The following is a 25000-nucleotide window of genomic DNA, read 5'->3' on the forward strand; positions in this document are numbered from 1 at the left end:
TGGGACTCCAGAGTAATAATGTATAAAATATGGAACACTGGTGAACCTTCCCAGGTGTGACCGGCCGACCGAAATTACTCCAAAAGGGCATGAACAACTCATCCAGGAGGTCCCAAAAGAACCGAGAACAACATTTAAGGAACTGCAGGTCTCAGATCAGTGTTAAGGATTCAATCATAAGAAAGAGACTGGGTGAAAATGGTCTCTATGGGAGATTTCCTCAGAACTTTGGATAAATATTCTTTGCACTGAAGAGACAAATATGGCCTGAGTAGTAGTTTTAGCCTGTTAGCTTGTTAGCTTGCTAGCCTGTTGTTATTTTGGTGTGGTTGTGGCCAACAGTTCCAGCATTAAAGCGACGACTTTAAATGTCTTTCTAATCTCTATTTTCAACACATCCAGCTGGATGATACAATATCTTTTACTAAGGAAAATTACAAAAAAGTTACAGTCACCTGTTAGAGATCATACAATATAGTAATGCGTTACTAAGTAATGCATTACTGACATCAATGCATACACATGTAAATATGTACTCAAATAAGTACATATTACTAATGTGTAATGTCATAGTAATGCAATCAGAATTAAATAATATTAGTGCAATGTAATTAAACAGATTAATGAGTTGATGACGTAACAGTGCTCTCTCTTTTCCTCTCTCCTGCTTTTTCTTCCTTTTTTTGTGTTTTTTTCTATCTTTCATGAAGTGTAAAGGTCACGTCACAATCAGACAGCTGTTGTCCACCCCACCCCTTCCTTCTCTTACAGCTCTCTGAAAGCATGCTCCTCTGTGTACTCCTGGCTGCAGTTTGCACTTATTGGTTGTATAAAGCACTTTACTGTTGAATAGAGTGAACCCTGGTTACCTTCCTTTGGTCAGTGGTATTCAAGTCTGTCTGAAACAATCAGAAACGGTCAGGAGAGAACAGAGAGCAGCTGCATAGAGCCGCTATATAAAGCTTCCAATTGCAGGTTTCAATCAGGGACATCATGAAATGATTTCCCTACAATACATAACCACTTCACCAAATGTCACTCCACTCTGAACATTCAGGAGGAGCTGGTAAGAGGGTGAAGGCAGGTATTACATTTGAAGAAAAGTCACATTTATTATAAATGTGTTAAAAAGGTGTGAAAAAAAGAATAGACTAAGGGCTTTATCGTATACCTTTCAATGCTCATTGCTATGTTACACCCCATCAACAGTCTATTTTCACGCCTTGCACCCACACCATTACAATAGCATTTTAGGAATAAATCTACACTGATGGGTGTGGTGGTCTGGAAGTGAGGTGCGTTCAGGTAAATTTCTGGCGTGTTTCTATCTTGGCAGCAGGAAATACAGGTGCGCCACTGATTGATTAAAACCCTGACAACAGTCAACCAGAAGCACCAGCTTTTACATTTCTGTTCCCTTAAATGAGCTGCTGGTGTATCTTCACAGCGAAAAGCACCGCACTATTAACCCTCTTGTTATGTTACGAGTCAAATTGACCTGTTTTAGTTTGAAGAAGTTTGAAGATGTAATTTAATTAGTGTAATCAACATATAATATGAAAATATTTCTAAACAATACTCAACTATTTTGAGTTAGTTGAACACTCATGGGCACATATACTGTACTATTCAAACTGAGATCTTTGAGTTGAACCAACTTAATATAATAACTGAGTTTAGTCTGTCATTAACATCTTCTTTTCCATTGGCTTCTCTCACAATCTATTTGCATACTGGGTGTGTCCAACAGTTTCTGACTAACACTCATCATCCGTGTGTAGTGATTCCCCCCTGGGCTACCTTACAAATAAAAATCAACGTCCCCTTTAGTTGTGATAACTTGATGTTTTAATTTATGCTAACTCAAGTTATCAGGTAAACTCAACGTATCCGGTCTTACAGTATAACAAAAATTTAAAAAGTTAAATCAACTTCTCCTTTAGTTGTAATAACTTGATGTTCTAAGTTATATTAACTTAAGTTTTCATTACCTAATACTTAACTTTTTTTAAGGCAATGAGTTTTCCTCATTTTTTAAAAGTTAATTTCAATTTACCAGGGCTTACAGTGAACATGCTGAAAGTGTTTCTCTGATGTTTACAACAAAATGCGATGTCCCAGAAAAATCTGTAAATCTGTGTATTAAGCTCACTTGCACAGTTTTATATGAGCAAGCTGTGCTTTTTGTGCATGTGCGAATCAATTGTGAACCTGTCCAAACTGAAGTGACTGAAGTGAAGTGCTATCAGTGAACTGACTGCATTGATTTTGCAAGAATTGAATTAAACTGTCCTGAAGTGAATTCTATTGAAGCTATAATTGCAGGATGCTGCTGAGTGGGCCCTAAAAAGAGTCAATGCAACGTAAACAGGGTCGCCGGGGGGCCGAACGGGAGAATAAAGGCATTTCAAAAGACTCTCCGACCAGCTGGTGCCTCCACAGGTGCTCATGTATATGAAAGCTAAAGCGTCACACACCTGAGACGCGGTGTTTACGGCTCCCCCGCGAGCCCCATTTACATGCCGGCCTCAGAAGGGACGTCTTCTATAAACAGTGAGTCGCCATAATTTAGCTTCATTCACCGGCAATTCATTCCAGCGTTTCATCAAACGCCTCGAGAGGAGGCCGAGGAGGAGCACAAAAGGACTGCGGCTCAAATGCCAATTTTCCTGCCACTCTAATTATTGCTATTGATGAAAGGCTGAAAGCACTTAGGTGTAATTATGATTCTTTTGGACGCAACAGCTGTCGTCTTGAAAATGCAAGAATAGCGGAATCGCGGCTAAAGGAATCCGAGGAGGAGGTATTCGCCACAATGCTGATTAATATCATCAAGCTATTGTGGTTTACTGACATCAAAACCTGCATACATTCCCATTGTGATCAGTTTTTTTTATGCCACGTTGTTAGGAGTCCGGCTGGAGTGTAAATCAAGGAATTTAAATGATGGTAAGTTTATATACAGTAGGTTCACAACATTTTTTTTTTTACCAAATTGAAAACCTCTGGAATATAATCAAGAGGAAGAAGGGTGATTATAAGCTGATCATCAAACCAAACTGAAACCAAACTGCTTGAATCTTTGCACCAGGAGTGAAGGCATAAAGTTATCCAAAAGCAGTGTGTAAGACTGGTGGAGGAGAACATGCCAATATGCATGAAAAAACTGTGGAAAAACAGGGCACTGCATTTTTTTTGTTAATTCAGCCATTTCTCATTTTCTGCAAGTAAATGCTCTAAATTACAATATTTTTGTTTAGAATTTGAGAGAAATGTTGTCTGTAGTTTATAGAATAAAACAACAATGTTCATTTTACTCAAATTGTATCTATAAATAGCAAAATCATAGAAACTGATGCAGAAACTGAAGTGATCTCTTATTTTTTTTCAGAGCTGTAGACATGACATTAGAAAAATCCAACAATCATGTTATTGCTAAGTGTTTTTACCTTACGATATATACTGTATAAAAAACAAATAAACATAAGTGTGTATACCTGTAATTAACTCTATATAGCAATAGAATTAAGCCTAAAACTAAACACAAAGCCTTATACCTTTTTGTGTGTATACATGTAAAATTTATATATTGTGTAATGTATATATTTTGTTTAGAACTAGCCTAAATATACATAAAACTGAACTTTGGAATACACCTAAATAAACAGTGGTCAGTGAGAGTGTCTACCTGTTATTAACTCTATATAACAGTAGAGTACTAAACTCTATTAAACATGAAATAAGTGGTCAGTGAGAGTATCTCCCTATAATGAACTCTAAATAGCATTAGAATAAATCCAAATACATATAAAGTCAGTGGTCAGTAAGAGTGTCTACCTGTAATTAACGCTATATAACATTAGAATAAACACAAATAAACATAAAGTCAGTGGTCAGTGAGAGTGTCTACCTGTAATTACCTCTATATAACATTAGAATACTAAACCCAAATAAATATATAGTCAGTAGTCAGTGAGAGTGTATACCTGTAATTAACGCTATGTAACATTAGAATATTAATCCCAAATAAACATACAGTAAAGCCAGTAGTCAGTGAGTGTGTCTACCTGTAATTAATTATATATGACATTAGAATAAACCAAAAATAAGCATAAAGTCTGAGTCTGTGATCAGTGAGAGTGTCTACCTGTAATTAACTCTATATAACAGAATACTAAACCCTAATAAATATAAAGTCAGTGGTCAGTGAAAGTGTCTACATGTAGTTAATTCTATATAACATTAAAATAAACCAAAATAAACATAAAGTCAGTGGTCAGTGAGTTTGTCTAACTGTAATTAATTCTATATAACATTAAAATAAACCAAAATAAATATAAAGTCAGTGGTCAGTGAAAGTGTCTACCTGTAGTTAATTCTATATAACATTAGAATAAACTCAAATAAACATAAAGTCAGTGGTCAGTGAGAGTGTCTACCTGTAATTAATTCTATATAACATTAAAATAAACCAAAATAAATAAAAAGTCAGTGGTCAGTGAGTTTGTCTAACTGTAATTAATTCTATATAACATTAGAATAAACCAAATTAAATATAAAGTCAGTGGTCAGTGAGAGTGTCTGTAATTAACTCTATATAACATTATAATATTAAACTCAAATAAACATTTAGTCAGTGGTCAGTGAGAGTGTCTACCTGTAATTAACTCTATATAACATTAGAATACTAAACCCAAATAAATATAAAGTCAGTGTTCAGTGAGAGAGTCTACCTGTAATTTACTCCATATAACATTAAAATAAACCAAAATAAATATAAAGTCAGTGGTCAGTGAGATTGTCTACCTGTAATTAACTCTATATAACATTAGAATACTAAACCCAAATAAATATATAGTCAGTGGTCAGTGACAGTGTCCACCTGTAATTAATTCTATATAACATTAGAATACTAAACCCAAATAAACATAAAGTCAGAGGTTAGTGAGAGTGTCTACCTGTACTTAACTCTATATAACATTAGAATACTAAACCCAAATAAATATAAAGACAGTGGTTGATGAGTGTGTATACCTATAATGAACTCTATATAACATTATAATACTAAACCCAAATAAATATAAAGTCTGTGATCAGTGAGAGTGTCTACCTGTAATTAAGTCTATATAACATTAGAATACTAAACACAAATAAACATACAGTAAAGCCAGTAGTCAGTGAGTGTGTCTACCTGTAATTAATTCTATATAACATTAGAATAAACTCAAATAAACATTAAGTTAGTGGTCAGTGAGAGTGTCTACCTGTAATTAACTCTATATAACATTAGAATACTAAACCCAAATAAATATAAAGTCAGTGGTTGGTGAGTGTGTATACCTGTAATGAACTCTATATAACATTATAATACTAAACCCAAATAAATATAAAGTCAGTGGTTGGTGAGTGTGTATACCTGTAATGAACTCTATATAACATTAGAATACTAAACACAAATAAATATAAAGTCTGTGATCAGTGAGAGTGTCTACCTGTAATTGATTCTATATAACATTAGACTAAACCCAAATAAACATAAAGTCAGTCGTCAGTGAGAGTGTCTACCTGTAATTAATTCTATATAACATTCAAATAAACCAAAATAAACAAAGTCAGTCGTCATTGAAAGTGTCTACCTGTAATTAACTCTATATAACATTAGAAAACTAAACCCAGATTAACATAAAGTCAGTGATCACTGGCATCTAGAGCATCTACCTATTATCAACTCTATTTAACATTAGAATACTAAACACAAGAGTGTATACCTGTAATTAACTCTATATAACATGAGAATAATAAACCCAAATTAACACAGTCAGTGGTCAGTGAGAGTGTCTACCTGTAATTAATTCTATATAACATTAGAATAAACTCAAATAAACATTTAGTCAGTGGTCAGTGAGAGTGTCTACCTGTAATTAACTCTATATAACATTAGAATACTAAACCCAAATGAACATAAAGTCAGTGGTCAGTGAGAGTGTCTACCTGTAATTAACTCTATATAACATTAGAATACTAAACCCAAATAAACATAAAGTCAGTCGTCAGTGAGAGTGTCTACCTGTAATTAATTCTATATAACATTCAAATAAACCAAAATAAACATAAAGTCAGTCGTCAGTGAAAGTGTCTACCTGTAATTAACTCTATATAACATTAGAAAACTAAACCCAGATTAACATAAAGTCAGTGATCACTGGCATCTAGAGCATCTACCTATTATCAACTCTATTTAACCTTAGAATACTAAACACAAGCGTGTATACCTGTAATTAACTCTATATAACATTAGAATAAACTCAAATAAACATTTAGTCAGTGGTCAGTGAGAGTGTCTACCTGTAATTAACTCTATATAACATTAGAATACTAAACCCAAATGAACGTAAAGTCAGTGGTCAGTGAGAGTGTCTACCTGTAATTAACTCTATGTAATATTAAAATTATAATAACCAAATAAACCTAGAAGAACCCTTTACCAGCTTTGATGTACATATAAAACATAAAATCACAATGTGCTGTTTATTTGTTCACTTTAATTATTTAGTTTATTGTTTAAAAAAAAAAAATATATATATATATATATATATATATATATATATATATATATATATTTACTCAAATTGTATACAGGGGTTTGATTTAGCAGCTAAAAGTATAATAATGTTAATTAAAGTGTGCTTTCTTTGAGAAAATTAAATTATCATCTCTTTCATGTAATTCAAAGTACTGTTTGATTAAACAGTGCAGCATAATTAAATGTTCAAATTAAATTAAAAGTTCATTCAATTTATTATTTGACGATGGGAGACACACTTTGTGCACACTGTACATAAAATCAACATTTTAAATGTTCTTTAAAATAACCGTGTACACGATGATTTTCTTGTTAATGAAGATATTTACATTTTTCTTTATAAAGGCTTTACCTTTAATACAAAAAAAAAAAAGTAAGGATTAATGTTTTAAATCAGTTATATAAAGATACACATTGAAGCTGATGCTAAACTGTTTTTTATGATAGTTGCAGTGAGTGGTATCTTAGGTGGTTGCCATGGGGTTGCTAGATTGTTGCTATGGTGTCGCTAAGTAATTGTTTTCTATTTTTTTTTGATGTGACTGCTATGTAGTGTTGCTACCTGAATAATAGTGTAATAGTACAAACAACAGATAAAAATATGGAATTAATCAAAGCTTAACTCAAAACTAAATTTCTGAGCTTTGCATTAATTCTTGGAGACTTTGACGTTTACCACAACTGCTTTGACCATCATTTACCATTGTTTAAAGTGAATCCAGTCCATATATTTAGCTCTGGGAAAAATAAAATAAAATAAGAACTTCAAACCCTCTGGAATACAATCAAGAGGAAGATGGATGATCACAAGCCATCAAACCAAACTGAAACCAAACTGCTTGCATTTTTGCACCAGGAGTACAGGCATAAAGTTATCCAAAAGCAAAAGCAGTGTGTAAGACTGGTGGAGGAGAACATGCCAAGATTCTTAAAACTTTATGTATATGAACTTGTTTTCTTGTTTTTGCATTACTTAAGGTCTGAAAGCTCTGTATCTTTTTTGTTATTTCAGCCATTTCTCTTTTTTTTTTGCAAATAAATGCTCTAAATGATGATACTTTTATTTGGAAATTGGGTGAAGTATTGTCTGTAGTTTATAGAATAAAACAACAATGTTCATTTTACTCAAACATAAACCTATAAATAGCGGAATCAGAGCTGTATGTTTCACTTTTAATATTCCAAGCTGGCATTGTAAGCATTTCCAGCTCATAACAAAGCATTATGGTATTTTGCACATACAAACATGTGTGAAATACAGTATATAGTAAAACACCAATAGTTAGAATCTGCATAAATCCACTTCCTTTACTACTGCTGAAGTGCATTGCAGCCATATTGCATTCTGAATTCAATATAATTTTCCTAATAGGAATTCCATGTTTTCTGATTTAGTAAACTCGAAAAATTCTAACATCCAAGGTCAAACAAAGGCATCATATTTGTTAGATAATAATTTATTGTATATTTATATATTACACAAAATAATATAACTTCAGAGGCAAAATTCTTATATTCGCTTAACCAAGAATTCTGTATTTTCCAGATTCCCTGCAGACATGAAGTGATTGCTGCTGTCAGGGTGAAAGAAAGCCTGTGTTTGTCGTCTATTAAACCCCACCTGTTCAATATCATGTGCAATTTGAGAGTCATGTAGACATAAAGTCATTTATAAGAGGAGAAGAAACAGTTCCAGTATCAGGGCAGCCGGTGTCATTAATTCAGTCTGACACAGTGAGTGACGACTCCGTGTTCTGTTCAGTTATTTTGAGCTGCTGGAGGTTTAGAGCAGTAGCCTGAAGGAGTAATAATACTATATACCGTTAAACGTGAGGACTGATCCTTCCATCACCCAACAACCTCACATCACACTCAGTACACTGGTGTGTAGAGGTGTGTGTGTGTGTGTATGTGTGTGTATAAAGCAAATAAGCCTATCCTTAAAGTCCATTCATTTACCCATCAATCCAATAATATATATTTTTTTTCAACACTGACACAAATTCGGGTCTGAAAGGTTTAATGGATTGATGAATGATCAGATTGATTGATTGATCAATGAATAGATGGGTAAATGAATATATAAATGAATTGATGGTTTGATTAAATTATTATTGGATTCATTTACCCATCAATCCAATAATAATTTAATCAAACCATCAATTCATTTATATATTCATTTACCCATCTATTCATTGATCAATCAATCAATCTGATCATTCATCAATCCATTAAACCTTTCAGACCCGAATTTGTGTCAGTGTTGAAAAAATAAAAAATAAAAAAAAATAAAAATAATAATAATAATGCCAATTTTTCATTACTTCAATATTATTTTATTTATAATTGCCTGTATTTTCTTTTCTGTTTTTATTTTCTTTTAACATTGTTCTTGCAATATTTCTTTTACGTGTTTTTTATTTGACTTCTCTTTGTTTAAATCATGTTTTATCCATGCTTTATTCTTATTTGACTGTTCAGATTTGTCTACATTTAAGTCACTACTCAAAACCCACCTCTTCAGAGCTGCTTTTAACCCATAATGTAATTTAGAAAACTTGTAGAAACTATCTATATATATATATTGTGGCGTGAGGAGGCGGGGGAGTTGTGGGTCCGCCCCACGCCAGAGCGCAAAGCCATGCCTGTCTCAGCTGGCCCGCATGAGGGCTGATTGAGCCGCCAGTTGAGACAGGCATATATACTCAGCCTCCGCCATCATTGGGGAGAACTTTGACTGGGGAGCTGAGGGCTGAGGCTGCACGGACTCGTATTTAGCCTTTAAAGTAAAACTAAGTAATTCTACAGACTCTAGAGCCCCATTGGGCTGAGTTATGTTTTGAGTTGTTTTTGGGTGTGGTGGAGGGCATTTAAAATAAAAGGTATGATTTGAGTTCATTTACTCCCCGTGTCTGTGTATCTCTGTGAGCTTCCTCCTTCCGGGTCACAGTGGTCACGCCCCTAACCCCAGGTCATTGTCATTGGTAAAACTGCCTATATTATTATTTTTGTGTTCAATTTAAAGACTGTCCCTTATTATTGTTGTTGTAATTTTTGCCTTTTTTAATTTGTGCCTTATTTTTGTATGTAAAGTGTCTTTGAGAATTTTGAAAAGCTATATATAAATATATTATTGTATTTTTCTTCTTCTTCTTCTTCTTCTTCTTCTTCTTATTATTATTATTATTATTATTATTATCTCCATTTTCATTGTTACATGTTTTTGTAATTCAACTTATCTTTGTATTTTCTAGTTTGTAAAGCACTTTGAATGACCATTGTGTATGAAAGGTGCTTAAATTAATAAACTTGCTTTGCCTTGCCTTTTCTGTCTGCAATGCACAAAGGAAGATTATGAGGTTATAATATAAAATCTATATTAACATTAAATCCAATTAACTAAAATAAGTAACTTTATGTCTTTCAGATTTGAAGCCTTTGCTTAACATTTAAATTTTTAATTTGCTATTGACCTTTTTTCTACTGTTTATAGTCTATTCTAATTAAAAGGTCTCAATTAGTGTTTTGACATTTGAAAAAAAAAAATGCATGATGTCCATTGTAGGGTCTTTCAGGGTCTGAAAGTTTTAATTCAGTGCATTGATCCATCCCCAGTTAATCCACGTATCAATATCATTTGCACTGCTAAATTTAAATTATTATATAACTGTGTTTTCACTTTCTGTATGGCGGACATCAGTTATCCTTATCCTTACTTTATGCACATCAACTGGTGTTCGCTGTCTATTGTGTTCAACTGCACTACCTCCATTCTACATCACACACACACACACTAAAGACTGTACTTTTATAATTTCATTCTATTTTTTATTTTGTTGTATTTATATGTATCATTTATATATTTTTTTATCTTTTTGTAACTTTGTGTACTATACACACCTGCTGCTGGATGTCAAGAATTTCCCCTCGGGGATCAATAAAGTATCTATCTATCTATCTATCTATCTATCTATCTATCTATCTATCTATCTATCTATCTATCTATCTATCTATCTATCTATCTATCTATCTATCTATCTACCTATCTATCTATCTATCTATCTATCTATCTATCTATCTATCTATCTATCTACTCTATCTATCTATCTATCTATCTATCTGAAATCCATCTTTTTAACAATGAATCATCAATCCACCCAATGATTCTTTGATACAACCATCCATCAAATATATAATTCATAACTTTATCAATCTCTCCATTCATTCATTCATTCATTCATTCATTCATTCATTCATTCATTCATTCATTCATTCATTCATTCATTCATTCATATTTGTATTTATTCATATCTATTTATAAATCAATTCACCCATCAGTTATTTCATATATTGACCCATCTGCCCATTCATATATCCATGTATTATCAGTCCACCCATTCATTATTTGATCCATCGATCTATCAAATATGTAATCACTCACGTACTCAATCTGTCAATTCACCTATTCATCCAAACCCTCTCTCCTTTCATTCATTCAATCATTCATCCATCTATTAATATATTAGTTATTTCATATATTGACCCATCTGGCCATTCATTTATCCATGTATAATCAGTCCACTCATTGATTATTTGATCCATTGAGGTTAACTACTTTTTTCCCTTCACTCATTTGGCAAAGTAATAATTTACACCTTGATGATCAGAACAAAAACATTCATTTATTTTAATTACGTGGCTCAAAGCCATTCTCAAGAGTCACGAAAGAAGAAAAACAGTAAAATCATCAGAACTCAATCAGCCAGTACTGCTTATTCCGGTTCAACTGTAAATAAAAGTCTGTTAAAGCAACGTTTTGTATTAATCATAGCACGAAATAACTTTTACACATTTGAAACTTTTTTTAATAGATATGGAAAATGACAACATCATAATATCATGACTACTAAACAATGAAATATTGGTTAGTGGCATCTTTTTTATAGAGGACCAAAACAAAAATAAATAAATAAATAAATAAAAACGTAAGCTAATCACTCAATAAAAGTAATATGGTGATAAAAACGCTAAAGAATAAATATAATTAATATAAAAATAAATATACAAAAAAATGTATATCCTAATAATTTGTCATTAATGGGTTTCTTTATTAACATTTCTTTTCGATTTACTTTTATTTATTTACAGAACTATTTATTTCTGCATTAATTTATTTCCCGATTTATTTATTTCTGCATTCATTTATTTCCCAATTTATTTATTTCATTTTTTCCTTGTCCTTATATGATAAAGAAGGGGGCGCGTTTTTTTACGTACAGGCTTAGCAATCAAGCCCAGAGAGAGAGGAGCTGAAATGTCGGGGTGGAGTTCAGTATTGGATCTGCTCAGAGAAGCAGCTGCTCTCCTCAAAGGAATGGATTATAGTCTGTATTACGATCTAAATGATCTTTATTATATCATCTCCCATGTTACCAAAGTAACCGCCAAATTACATCGATCAACCAATAGGAATGCTGAGACACCGTGACATCATTGCTGGACAGCCCCTTCATTATCATATAAGTACAAGGAAAAACTGAAATAAATAATTTGGGAAATAAATGAATACAGAAATAAATACATTGAGAAATAAATAAATACAGAAATAAAATAACAGAAAAAAATTAATGCAGAAATAAATAGTTATGTAAATAAAAAAAATAAAATTAAACAATGTTAATTGAAAAACCCATAAATAGCAATTTATTATGATTTTTATTTTTATGTATATGTATTTATTTTGATATAATAATTAGAATAATTCTTTACCGTTTTAGTCACCATATTACTTTTAGTGAGTGATTTACATACATTTTTATTTATTTATTTATTTTTGATGATAAAAGAGAAGAGAATAGTGAAGAAAACTAGACTGAGATGATAGAAGAGAAGAGAATAGTGAAGAAAACTAGACTGAGATGATAGAAGAGAAGAGAATAGTTGAGAAAAATAGAATAAGAGAATAAAACCATAAGGAGAATAGTTGAAAAAACTAGATTGAGAAGATAGAAGAGAAAAGAATAGTCAAGAAAACTGAACTGAAAGAAAAAGAGACAAAAGGAGAATAGTTGAGAAAACTAAACCAAGAAGATAAAAGAGAAGAGAATAGTAAAACAAAATAGACTGGGAGAATACGAGACAAGAGGAAAATAGTTGAGAAAGGTTGACTGAGCAGAAAGAAGAGGAGAGAATAGTCAAGAAAATCTAGACGGAGAAGATAGAAGAGACGAGTTGAGAAAACTAGACTGAGATGGTAGAAAAGAAGAGTCAAGGAAACTAGACTGAGATGGTAGAAGAGAAGAGTCAAGGAAACTAGACTGAGATGGTAGAGGAGAAGAGTCAAGGAAACTAGACTGAGTTGGTAGAAGAGAAGAGTCAAGGAAACTAGACTGAGATGGTAGAGGAGAAGAGTCAAGGAAACTAGACTGAGATGGTAGAGGAGAAGAGTCAAGGAAACTAGACTGAGATGGTAGAAGAGAAGAGTCAAGTAAACTAGACTGAGATGGTGGACGAGAAGAGTCAAGGAAACTAGACTGATATGGTAGAAGAGAAGAGTCAAGTAAACTAGACTGAGATGGTGGACGAGAATAGTCAAGGAAACTAGACTGAGATGGTAGATAAGAAGAGTCAAGGAAAATAGACTGAGATGGTAGAGGAGAAAAGTCAAGGAAACTAGACTGATATGGTAGAAGAGAAGAGAATAGACAAGAAAACTAGACTGAAAGAATAATAAACAAGAGGAGGATAGTAGAAAAAAATGAAAGAATAGAAGAGAAGAGAAAAGCATGTTGTGTTGCTTATATGTTACACACTACTCATGTAGGTGTAGGTCAATAGCAAATATGACCAAGAGTTCCCATATCAGTCTAATTTCTAATCATTTATTGTTCCTGGAAATGGAATGCATCTATTTATTTGACGGCATGTGCAAAAATTCTAAGAAAAAGCATAAATACTCTTATAATATTCTGTCAGCATCCTAGTGAGAAATATCAGCTGTAACGACTATAATTCATAAGATTTCACTCACCATGATGTCTTTAAAATGATGAAAATCCCTCATTCAGTCAGATGTGCCTAAACTTGTGACTGGAGCTGTGAGCTACTAATCATATGAGAGTGATGAAGGTATCCTTGTTGTTACAGATCATTTCCCCCCTGAGTTTTATTGAGCGTCCCCTTTACCAGCATTCATTACCATCACCCCTGTCGCACCGAACCGAGCTAAAATAGATAATATTGTCGCGAGGTTTCTTCTTCTTCTTTTTTTTTTCCTCCTTTACTGGATCATTTTCTCATGACTAATGGTGTGATCTGACTGGCTAAGTGCTTCTTTTGTTGAACTTTATTGGATTTAAAGAGAATAGATTAATTTCCTGCTTTGTGCATGGATGTTTAAGATGAGTTCATTATGAGACCTGTCAATGGGGACTTTGTCCTTCATTCCAGTGACTTGTGTGTTCTTTGTTTCCATTTTTCCCCATTAGTTTCTCAATTTTATGCCATTGATATGATGATATGTTGGGTATCATAAGTTTAACATGGCAGTCTAATCTTCTTTTTATTCTATTTTAGCTTGGAGGCTTGCCAACACACACACACACACACACACACACACACACACTATAGGTCTTTCTTATATACTATTGTACATGAAACTGTTCCTCAGACTCCACTGTCTGCAGTAGCTAGTAAAAGAAAATCCTCAGAAATACGAGTTGATCAGAGAGACCTTAGGGTGTCTACATCAACCAGTGACTTCATAGCCTCGCCCACCTCTGAGTTTAAGAGCTGTAAAATTGACTGTGGGGGGAAGGCAGGTAGGCGTTCTCTGCTGCAGTTCTGTTAGCCAATCAGAGGCAATATGTACAGTGCATGTACAGTACAGGCCAAAAGTTTGGACACACCTTCTTCTTTTCAATGCGTTTTCTGTATTTTCATGACTATTTACATTGTAGATTCTCACTGAAGGCTTCAAAACTATGAATGAACACATGTGGAGTTTTATGTACTAAACAAAAAAAATGAAATAACTAAAAAAAAAAACATGTTTTATATTCTAGTTTCTTCTAAATAGCCCCCCTTTGCTCTGATTACTGATTACTGCTTTGCACACTCTCGGCATCATTCTCTCAATGAGCTTTCAAGACGTGGCCACCTGAAATAAAAAGTTTTCCAACAGTCTTGAAGGAAGGAGTTCCCAGAGGTGTTTATTAGCACTTGTTGGCCCTTTGCCTTCTTCACTCTGTGCTCCAGCTCACCCCAAACCATCTGGATTGGGTTCAGGTCTGGTGACTGTGGAGGACAGCTCATTTTTTGTTAAGTACATAAAACTCCACATGTGTTCATTCATAGTTTTGATGCCTTCAGTGAGAATCTATAATGTAAATAGTCATGAAAATAAAGAAAAAAACTTTTGGCCTGTACTGTATGAATATTCATGAGCAAGAGCCCAAAACCTGTGTTCCTTCAGAGACCAGTAATTCAGTGATCTAAAGCAGGGCTAAATAGAAACACCAGAGTACTTTTTTGTCACAAAAAACAGCTCACATGGCATTTATTCATACTAGAGACCTTTAAGGCATTCCCCATACGTACACTGTGAACCAAACGTCAAAATACGTCAAATAAAGTAAATTAGGTTAACTGTAGGTTATATTTTATTCAAACACATTAATGACTGTCTCTCTAAGGGAGCCTAATGGTAAAGTTCAAAAAGAGAGACATTTCAAAGCCAGCTTCATTTTAGTCTTTAATCAGACATCCTTGGAAATAAATTGAAGTGTAACTTCGGCTCGTGTTGCTCCATTTGCAGGACCATCAAAGTGCACATGAAATGTGCTTTAATTCCCTCTACATGAGGCCAGTAATTGCTTGACTCATGTTTTTTCTTTTTCCCTCCTGCCTAAAATCTATCTGACCCTGAATCTGTCACATTACATTTGCAGCAAGCTGCCAAAAATAACCTTTTTAAAAAATTTAGCTCAGGCTTTTTTAATTGAGATTGACGAGTGTCCTGATAAAACTCAGCGAGTGCATGTTTTTTTTATTTTTATTTATTTCTAAAATTATAAAAGATCAGCAGGGGGAATTTGAGTGGATTTAGGAAGAGTATCCTAAGTTAAAGGTCATATTAAATACTGTATGAAGACCTCAGATATTCACACTCATCAATTTGTCAACATTTCATTCAATATTACAGGTTTTCTCAATCAATACTCAACACTTGCAAACATATTTTCACCCATTAAAACACATTTTACACTGTGATGCACTTGGGTTGTGTAATGGTAAGCTCAGGTAGCTCAAGTGAAACTCAGTGAAAGCACAGGTGACACGTGAATAATGATGTGGAGAAACCAATACAATCCAGTACAAGGAGCACTGGTCACTGAGGTTTCACTGTAGACAGAAACAATCAGAGAGGAAGAGTAAGAGGAAACGATAGGAGAAATAGAAGGGGTGGAAGAGGAGATATGAGAAAGAATAGATATTTCAGATGAAATTTGGGCAACTGTCATAGAGCATGTTCTCCACGGTTTACAGTTTTTCACAAATGTTTAAACGCATTTCTAGAAGCTCAGTTTCTCAAAACTCTAAACACAAACTGAAAATGATTAACTGCTTTGTTGAAACTCTACAAATCTCTAGCAAAACTGATTCCTTCCACCAAAACAACACACAGCTATTTATATACTTATCTCTTACAGAGCATCAAATAAACACTGACTGTTACAACCCCTGGTCGTATTGTTTTTTCTTTGTGTGCCCTCTGTGCTGTTTGTGTTTGTTTTTTGGTTGTAGGACCATGATTGGCCACCGGGGGCGCACTCTATAAAAGGGCAGGGGGAAACCTGACCTGGGAGAGACGTTCAGGGCTCCTCCCCGTTCCTGACCTGGAACAACTTCCTGCTCAGACCAACCCAGCACCTCCATTTTGCATTCTGTGTGTTGCTTTAGTTTTTGCTTCAATATACATTAGTCTTTGGGTAAAGTAGGTGGTGAGTGCCATTTTGTTTGCTACCTTTTTCTCCTGTTTTGGTGACAGGGAGTCAGGGTGGTTTGTGTATTTAGTTTTTTTTTTTTTTTTGCAGGTTCAGTTAGTTTTCTTTGTTTGTTAGTTGGTTTATTTGTTATTTTGGCCTACGCTCACTCCTGAAGTCATATTCCATTATTTTTATCAATAAATTCATCCTATTTTAATTCATTTTCAGTGTCTGGTGTTTGGTCTGGCAGAGGGTCTGGGGAGAGAGCCCACTCTCATTTTCTGTTACGGCCTGACCCTAGACCGTAATAAATAAATACAAAGCACTTTTATCAGAAGTATTTGGTGGTGTTTTTGACTTCATGAGGCCACTGTACAAATTCAAAAGCGTACAAGTCCATGGAAAGATGTTGGTTTTCTGTTCTTAATATTTATTTGGTGTGGTGTAGAACCCTTCCATATAGCATTACAGTACTACATGTATATGCGGCACTGTAAATGTAAGCCAGTTTTACTGCATGTAGTTTGTTGCAAAACTGTCATTTTCACTTATGTAAATACAATGAGAAACATGATAAGGAAAATCAGTTCACATACAAAGATGTATGTAACATAAATGTATTAATTATGTATGTATATGAAGGTCAGTGATTCTTAGGTGAGCAAGGTGTTCTAAATGATGCCATTCGTGTTTAGTGATTTGTAAAGCTGTGATTTAGAATGATATTTGAGTGAGAACATATAGAATTGTGTTTAGAGTTTAGCAGTTTGAAGTCATTTTTTTGGATTTGTGTGCATAGTTCCATATTTTGTGTTTATACAATGTGGAAAAACTGTAAAATGCATGTTTGTGAACAGTAATTATTATTTCTAAAAACTTAATGATCTGATTGTTGTTGTTTTTTTTTTTCATTTTTCTGTGTTGTGTTTAATGACTGTTCAGTAGTGTTTTTGATTTTTATTTGCAGGAAGAGTCTGACGTTTTGGGAATATAGTTTGAAAATTGAGTTTTGTGTTTACAGTTTAGAGACATGGAGGGATGGTTTTGAAAAAATGTGACTTAGCAATTGAGGAAAAACTACATGATTCATCACATTCATTTTCCAATATACTTGTGGGCCTAGTACTGTATTTTTTGGTAACTGCTTGTTCTTTTTTTAGAATTGTTCTTTTTGTAGAATTGTTCTTTTTTTGTAGAATTCTATATATTTGTACTACAGGTGCTAAAAACAGGATTTTTTCTTTTGAAAATGCATTTTTTTGTGAACAGTAAAGATTATTTCTAATGACTTTATGATCTGAGCTCTGTGTTTTCTTTTTTTTCTATGTTGTGTGTATTGACTGTTTTCATTTGATTGACTCGGGGTCTGATCTGAAACCACTGTTTGCTTTTGAGTTCTTTTTAAACTGTTTTAAGGCAGTAGTTTGGTTTTGTAGGAAGAGTCAGAGGTTTTGTGAATGTAGTTAGAAAACTGAGTTTTGTGTTTACAGTTTAGAGACATGGAGGGATGGTTTTAAAAAATGTGTCGTAGCAATTGAGAAAAACTGTATGATTCATTACATTCATTTTCCAATATACTTGTGGGCCTAGTAATGTATTTTTTTGTAACTGCTTGTTCTTTTTGTAGTATCGTCCTTTTTGTAGAATTGTCCTTTTTGAAGAATTGTTCTTTTTGTAGAATTGTTCTTTTTGTAGTATTGTTCTTTTTGTAGAATTGTCCTTTTTGTAGAATTGTGTTTTTTTGTAGAATTGTCCTTTTTGTAGAAGTGTTCTTTTTGTAGAATTGTTCTTTTTGTAGAATTTTTTGTAGTATTGTTCTTTTTGTAGAATTGTTCTTTTTGTAGAATTGTCCTTTTTGTAGAATTGTCCTTTTTGTAGAATTGTTCTTTTTGTAGAATTGTCCTTTTTGTAGAATTGTCCTTTTTGTAGAAGTGTTCTTTTTGTAGAATTGTTCTTTTTGTAGAATTATCCTTTTTGTAGAATTGTTCTTTTTGTAGAAGTGTTCTTTTTGTAGAAGTGTTCTTTTTGTAGAAGTGTTCTTTTTGTAGAAGTGTTCTTTTTGTAGAATATTTCTAAAGACTTTATGATCTGAGCGCTGTGTTTTCTTTTTTTCTATGTTGTGTGTATTGACTGTTTTCATTTTGATTGACTCGGGGTCTGATCTGAAACCACTGTTTGCTTTTGAGTTCTTTTTAAACTGTTTTAAGGCAGTAGTTTGGTTTTGTAGGAAGAGTCAGAGGTTTTGTGAATGTAGTTAGAAAATTGAGTTTTGTGTTTGAGTTTTTTACAGTTTAGAGACATGGAGGGATGGTTTCAAGAAATGCGTCTTGGCAATTGAGAAAAAGTGTAAAATTGTTCTCATGTCTGCTCACTTCCAGAGTCTTCTGGTTGAACTAGTTTTCTGAATAGAAGAATTTGCTGTGGTTCATTACTGAAGACGTGCTTTGAGTGAGTTTTACCAGGCTCTACCTGATCACCATGGACACCAGAATCCTTTAGAGAAGACTGTAGCGAGGAAGGTTTCTCTGGTGTTAAAGTTAAAGTTAGGATAAAACTTTGTGAGAGCTTCAGTGAGACGTTTCTCTCAGTCGGTACACTTATACAGTTAGATCTCATCAAGCTCCTACAGTGAGCGTTTCTGAGGGACGCAGAGCAGCTGGAGACAAGGCGTCTTAGTTAAACTGCTCTGACATTACCTTGAGCGGAGACATCCTGGAAAAGCCGAGGACGTTAAAACAGTGTTTCACCTGTCACAATTTACATACTGCAACGGAAGCCCGGAGAGCTGTGACATTAGTAAAGGTCTTAAAAAGGTAATGGAACAAACGTAGCGGAAAGCAGTGTCGCAAAGGTCACCGGGAGCTCTGACTGGAAGATTTGTGCAAATTTGTGAATCAAGGGCTGAGAACGGTTCACCCATCTGCTGAGCAGGAGACGGCAATTCATCAAAGATCATCTGAATGCTGCTCTCTGGAGCAGAAACTGGATTCTGACAGATTCTGAAAAGAAAGACTCGCGTATTTGCTCTCTTTTTTCTGCCCAGCAAAGAGAAATTTAACCTTCCCGAAGATCCAGGGAGACAATAGATTAGTCTATTCTAAGAACAAATAAGCAACAATTAAACAGATTATACAGGAGACAAATCGAATAAACCAGTAGATGAACTGATAATGAAGTGTTACATCAGGTGATAGCTTGGGAACACTTAAAAAACCTGTGCAAACTGTGAGGTGTTATCTTGTCTTCTCCTTGTCTTCTACTTGTCTTTCATCTCCTCAGGCAACACTACATAATTCATTTACATACTGCTATCCCCTGACTTATGGCATGTCAGGAGGGATATAGCTACATGCATATCATCAGGGAAGGGTTATGTAAACTTTTAAAATCTAATGTAAACAGATTTATCATTATCTATTAAAAATTTCTATTTGTAATTGTAAAATAGTATAATGGATTAATTATGTAAAATAAAGTCTTTTTTATTACTTTTATATTGTTTTTGGGCCCTATTTTAGAGATCTATAGCTCACTGGTCACTTGCACAGCATGCAATTGGATTTACGGCACAAAAGGCATGTAGTAATTCTCTTAATTATTCATGGGTGTGGTTAAATTTGGGCATAACGTGAAATAAACTGATCAGTGTATCAGTTGTCATTCCCTTTAAGAGGCAGGTGAGCTCTGACTTTTGCGCGTTCGTATCTTAACAGCACAGCAGAGGATACTGACCTGCACATTCACACTGTAAAGATACACCAGCAGCTTATTTAAGGGAACAACAATGTTATTTTCTTATTTTATTTTGTTTTTTGTTGAGTTTAGAGTCTGGGCTTTGTAGAGACATGATGAACACTTTTTTACTGTTTACTATGTAATGTCCTATTAATGTACAATATAGAAAATACATATTAATTCAAGAAATAAAGGAATACAAACAAATTCAAAAAACATTTAATGAGAAGGTGTATCCAAACATTTAACTGATACTGCATATCTAATCAGTTTTAAATTTTACATTCATGTCAGGTTTTGCAGCAGGGAGAATGTGAGACGCAGATAAATTATTTACAAGAAAACGAACAATAAAGCAAAACTAAAGTCAAAACAATGTGCAAGAACAGATATGACTAATAGAATAAACATGGAATAAACTAACAAAACATGAAAAACAAGAAACAGCAACCTGACTGATGTTGAAAACATGCACAAGAACCAACAAACCAACACTGAAAACATAGAGGCTTAAATACACATGGAGGCAAGAGGAAACAGGAAACATCTGGGGACAGGCAATGAGGGGGCGGAGCTACAAATGAACACAGGTGGTAGCACTAAAGACAGGGGCAGAGACAAGGAGAGACAAAGAGAGCCATGTGCTATGAGGACAACAAACAAAGGAGGGGAAAAACATACCATGTATGTGTTATTAAGCCCCTATGTAGGTACTAGTCAACTTCCATATTCATCCAGTGCCTAGTACTTGTACTGAGCAATTATAATACATTTCCAGAGCCTATATACTTAATAATATAATGATCATGTAATAAACTATATATTGCAATGTTATTACAATATAATAAGCATCAACCAACAAAAAAACAACAAAAATCTGTATTCTTCTAAAAGTTAAAGACTTAAAATCTAATCTCCTGACAGCTTGCAGGTTTATAATTATATTAGGGGTGTCTTTTTTCCTCACGGACTCAAAAAGGAAAGTCTTATTTCATGTTGTGAGCAATGAATGGCATAAGCTGTCCATAAATATTCAAGTGGTGTTTTTTTGTAAGCACATTATTCAATGGTCATGAATGTGTTATGAAGCCCCCATGTAGGCACTATTCAAATTTTAAATACTATTCATATTCGTCCAATGGCAAGTACTTGTACTGAGCAATTACAGAAAAAAATTACAGAATCAATCTACTTAATTATATAATTGATTTACTTATTTCTGTATATTATTATAAAAGCTAAAGAATGAAACTGATCTCCTGACAGCTTGCAGGTTTATAATAATATTAGGGGTGTCGTTTTTCCTCAGGGACTCAAAAAGGAAAGCCTTATTTCTTGTTGTAAGTAATGAATAGCATAAGCTGTCCATAAATATTCAAGTGGTGTTTTTTTAAGCACATAATTCAATGGTTATAAATGTGTTATGAAGTCCCTATGTATCAAATTCAAATACTATTTGTATTCATGGAATGCCTAATACTTGTACTGAGCAATTACAATACAACTACAGAATCTATACGCCTAATTATATAATTGATCATGTAATAAACTATATACTGCAATGTTATTACAATATAATAACATCAACCAACAAAAAAACAATAATATCTGTATATTCTTCTAAAAGTTACAGAATGAAACTGATCTCCTGACAGCTTGCAGGCTAATAATAATATTAGGGGTGTCGTTTTTCCTCAAGGACTCGAAAAGGAAAGGTCAGATTTTGCATTCGCACCCCTCCGTCTCCGCCCCGCAGCGGACAGACTGCATAATTACACGGCGGACAAGTGCGGCCCCGGTGTCAGTGGTAAAGACGCCCCTTCCTGATACGTCCTATCAGCTTCACACAGGACGCGGCCGGGGTTAAGTGTTTAATGACTGCTTGTCCACCCTCTAAGATTAATTGACTGTGGAAGAGTAAGATAAAGAAACACAATTAAAGCTACAGAAACCCTCTCTGAGGATGACTGTATCCGGCTGCCTGCCAGGATCGCTCTAAGCTCCGAATGCTATTCTAAGCTGCTCTTTATAATTTATATATTTTTTTTTCATCCTCTCCTATTGAGTTGGACTGGCTAAATGTGTGCCTTCATATAAATAGAGTGTCAGAGTTGTCAAATTTGGTGGCAATTAATGTATCTCATGAGAAGGGCGCATTAATAGACTCTCTACCCACTTTATTAATACGCCTTATACTCGACTTAGTGGTCCACTTCTATAGGATTTCCAGATTTGTATGTTATTGTATATGTAGTTGTATGTAATATATTTGGTGCAGTTTGATTTTGTTTTAAATTGCAATTAAAAATTTGCACAACACACCTTTCTATGTTGCCCTATTGTACACCCTACACAAGGCGCATCACAATGCTTTTTGCTACCTTACATGCAGTCAACAGTCAAGGCTTTAGGAATATATCTACACCAGGGGTGTCCAAACTTTTTTTGTTGGGGGCCAGAAGGAGAAATATATTTGAAGTCACGGGCCACAGACTCTGTAATAAAACAAATAATGAAATATACCACTTTAAATAATACATTTTCCTGATTACTTTCATTTACACACCATTTTATTTGACTTACTATCTTTATCTTGGACAGTGTTGTGTAAACTAAGATTTTTCAAATTGATGTTTCATTTCATGATGTCTCTTAATATTAAACTCCTTAATTACTGCAACTTTTAGACTCATTTGCCCTTTTTCTGCGCTAGAAATGCGCACTCTCTCCGCTTTTAGACTCTTTGGCCTGTTTTTCTGCACTAGAAATGTGCACTCTCTCCGCTTCTCTTTCATTCTATTTCTAAAATACCTCGCGGTCCGCTCCAAAAAAGGAAACGGGCCACAAATGGCCCGCGGGCCGTAGTTTGGACACCCCTGATCTACACTGATGGGCGTGGTGGTCTGGAAGTGAGGTGTGTTTTTCTGTCGTGTTTCTATTTTTGCGACGGAAAACACAGGAGCTCCACTGACTGATTAAAACCCTGACAACAGCCAATCATCAGAATCCATTTCTTTAGGTCAGGGGTGTCCAAACTTTTCTTGTTTAGGGCCAGAAAGAGAAATACTGTATATGTGCAGTCACGGACCACAGACTCTGTAATAAAACAAGTAATGAAATATACTACTTATGATAATACATTTTCTTAATTTACTATCATTTACACAATAGTTTACTTGAGTTGCCTTCTTTATCTATCTTTGACCGTGTTGTGTAAACTAAGATTTTTTCTTTTTTGATTGATGTTGTGTTTCATAGTGTCTATTAATAATATACTCCTTCATTATGGCAAATGATTCCTGACATATTAAACATACACACTTCCCTCTTAACTCAGTTAAAAAAAAAGAAGTAATTTTCCCAACATGCCTGAAATTTTCTGCATTCACTGTCTTTTTTATGTTTCTTTGGAGTTGTTATGTTCTCCCAAAAGCTTAGGAACATTAATGTAGGCATAATGAAGGAAGGAAAGGAGGTGAGGAGCATTTTAGATTGGGTTTATTTCATAGCGACACCTAGTGTTCGAACTTTGAATCTCACATTATAATAAAAAAACTTGCTTAAAAGCAGGCCAACTTTCATTTTATTTCTAAAATGTAGCACACACATGGACGCACTGCAGAGCACAAACCCAACTTTTAACTCAACAATAAACGGAATAAAGAATAAAATAACATTGCTGTTCTCTTAAATGAGCTGCAAATTCTTTAAAAGTTAAGTTTTTAAGTTTAAAAGCTGTACTTTCCATACAGCTACTCTAATTTTGCTTTTATCACTGAGACTAAGCATAACTTCTGACAGACAAAAATTTTATCTGTCCATTTTATTGAAAAACTTGCAGTTGACTGACCCCAGTGCTGCTTGAGTGCTGTGTGCCAGCTAATTATAAAAAGGAGACCCAATGGTCAGTAGCTCCACTGGCTTCAGCAGGATTCTGGGAAACAGAGACCACCAGCTGTGAACAGTATGTGTGCTACAGTATTAGTGGTCTGAGGGGAACCAGAAGGAACAGACACACAGTTTCCTGGTGTATAGTTGTATATAGAGACTGTAGCTTATCTGTTGAAGCACAGTTTGTTTTTGTATCTTATTGCCAGTCTATTTTGTCCACAGAGACATTTTTTTTAACATTCTGCTTATTTACAATCTTCTTATAGTCATCAGTCATCAGTCAGCACAGTATAGTGAGTATTAGAACACTAACCAGATCCCCCTCTTGAGAGTTCATCAGCCAGCACAATATAGTGAGTATCAGAACACTAACCAGATGCCCCTCTTGAGAGTTCATCAGTCAGCACAGTATAGTGAGTATCAGAACACTAACCAGATCCCCCTCTTGAGAGTTCATCAGTCAGCACAGTATAGTGAGTATCAGAACACTAACCAGATCCCCCTCTTGAGAGTTCATCAGTCAGCACAGTATAGTGAGTATCAGAACACTAGCAGGATCCCCCTCTTGAGAGTCCATCAGCCAGCACAGTATAGTGAGTATCAGAACACTAGCAGGATCCCCCTCTTGAGAGTCCATCAGCCAGCACAGTATAGGGAGTATCGTAACACTAACCAGATAACCCTCTCAAGAGTCCATCAGTCAACACCTTTTAGTGAGTATCATAACACTAACTAGATATCCCTCTTGAGAGTCGATCACTCAGCCCAGGACAGTACAGTGAGTATTAGAATGCTAACCGGATAC

This window comes from Astyanax mexicanus, chromosome 9 (assembly GCF_023375975.1).
Source record: "Astyanax mexicanus isolate ESR-SI-001 chromosome 9, AstMex3_surface, whole genome shotgun sequence".
In the NCBI taxonomy this organism is placed as follows: Eukaryota; Metazoa; Chordata; class Actinopteri; order Characiformes; family Acestrorhamphidae; genus Astyanax; species Astyanax mexicanus.